General features: G+C 27.4%; 1 long non-coding RNA gene across 1 annotated transcript; it reads right to left on the bottom strand.

Moving 5' to 3' along the window:
- Window positions 1–621: 621 nt before the first annotated feature.
- LOC105460062 lies at window positions 622–2,175 on the bottom strand. Its single transcript, XR_975761.1, has 3 exons — window positions 1,990–2,175; window positions 1,760–1,918; window positions 622–900 (listed from the first exon to the last, which is right to left on the bottom strand). It is a non-coding gene; the product is annotated as an uncharacterized LOC105460062 (long non-coding RNA).
- Between the last annotated feature and the right edge of the window lie 120 nt (window positions 2,176–2,295).

The raw sequence follows: 2,295 nt of genomic DNA, 5'->3' as shown, positions 1-2,295 counted from the left end.
ATGTCGATGAATACACGCAGATATTAAAAGCGAAATTATGTTAGGATACTAGGAAGCGAAATCATATTGTAAAATTTTTTATACGTCACTGAAGATGGCTAAAAAATAGCCGAAACGTTTGACTTATTGTTAGAATAAAGTAAATTTTTCAGAAATAAATTAATGCGTACCAATTATAACCACGCTGATTCCCATCTGCCTTACTCATATCTACTTAGTTTAATCATTAAGCCTATACATGTTTCAAATTTTAATTATTAAGCCTGACATACTAACAGTTTGAAGATGACATACTTAATTAATTTTTTAATTTGTTTAAAGTCGCGAACACTTTTCCAATGTGTACATCTTTTAAATAGTTTTATAAATTTAAATTGTGTTATAAACAGGATGTAAGTGTACATTTTATAAAAACAATTTTTATATTAATAAAATAAATTAAACAAAAAATATTAATACAAAGAATTATAAATATAAATGAAAAGAAAATAATTGTTTCTTTATCAAAAAAATGTAAAAAATATAAATTTATAACATAAATACATAATTACAGAATACAAATATGTAAATTCAAATTCTTTGCACAAAATTTAACCATTAATTTAAACAATAAAAAATAAATGTACCTGTTAGTGGTTATATATAAATCCTTTGATATCCAGTATTTCGCACTGTGGTCCTATCGTTGAAATCAATGATTTTGTTCTACTAATTTTTTCCTTGGACTGCTGCAGCGAGTAATAACAGATAGTATAATAACTGAAATAATAACAGCCTTCAAAAAGTTGATCGATGATTTTGTAGTAAAATGTTTATTATTCCAATCCTTTTCTTTGTAACTACTTAGTCGTCCGCTCTTATTTTACAGTTTATACTTGTAATTTCGATGTCTGCAAGAGTCTTGAGGAATGCAAAGAGAATAAAGTCAGTAATAGTGTAAACGATTACTATGAGTGTGAGATAAAAAACATATTTTTTATGAGGAAAAAATAAGAAATTCAAAATAAACATAATAATACAAAAAAAATGCAAAATAGATAATTTAGCAATCTACACAATATGGTCCGTGTTCCAATGTGTACTGCCAGTACTGAAAATCTACAATATACGTAACATGAACTATAGATTTTCAATACTGGCAGTGTATATCGAAACACAGTTTTAATAGCTGTACCCAACGAAATTTGCAATTATGTAGACCAAAGGCTAAATTTTACATATTTTAAGAGATTTCTACTTAATAAATGACATGATTTTTTTATAAAATGCTTACTCTTGTACTCATATATTTAATAAAGGAACTTAATAGAAATCTTTTTTCTATAAAATTTAATGGCAATTAAATATATTGGCATTGTCTATTTTATTATGCAAGAAGATAAAGTTAGATAGTGAGTACAATGGAAGAATTTAAGTACAGGAATAAATATAAAAATTTCAATGTATCAAAAACGTGTATTGTGGAATATGTGATTTCTGATAGATTAAAATTCTTACATTGATTCCTATTTTTAATTTTCTCCACTTACGGTATTACGAATGTCTTGATATTTTATATATTCTTATATTGAACTTTACATTTACTATACAATTTTTATTATAACCTCCAAGAATATAACCTATCTCTAAGTTACACATATTACACTAAGTTTCATCATATAAGTATTTAACGAATATTATAAGTATAAAGCTCATTTATACAAATATTTCCGATTTTTATGTAATATTACACAATATTAAGTAAAAAAGAAATATTTACCTTTAATATAAATCACATCAGCTTATAATTTTCGTTACTTTTCCTCTTGCAATGACACTCACAATAAGATTATTCAAGACAAGAAGACAGCGTTTAAAGCAACAAGTTCATCATTGCATGAATTCAATGCTTTCTTGCTCGTTTTCGACGCCTTTCTTACTGCGAAGACAAAAATTCGTTAACTGCTGAACTGCGTAGAAAATCGAAAGAAGATCGGGATCGGAAATTACATATATGCAGATCACGATTGCCAACTTGCCAACTTGCTACTTTTCCAGTTTTTAGGAAACTTCCGGCTTTTCGAACTCAAATCCTGGGAACTGATAAACGGAAAAAAATCTAATCGTTCGATCTAAATTAGGATAACTGTTTTTTAGAGCAAACTCTGAGAGTAACAATTTCGAGAGTGGTATAACCTTCTGCAAGAAGGCCGTCGGTTTCCAACAAAACACTATTAGTCGAAAGGTGGCGCGCTTTAATACTGTATTTTATATTGTGAGTATGTTTTGAAAATGTACCACAAATATACGCAAGAT

Source organism: Wasmannia auropunctata, unplaced genomic scaffold, assembly GCF_000956235.1.
Source record: "Wasmannia auropunctata unplaced genomic scaffold, wasmannia.A_1.0 LD331652.1, whole genome shotgun sequence".
Classification (NCBI taxonomy): Eukaryota; Metazoa; Arthropoda; class Insecta; order Hymenoptera; family Formicidae; genus Wasmannia; species Wasmannia auropunctata.
This window is presented reverse-complemented; position numbering and strand designations above follow the sequence as displayed.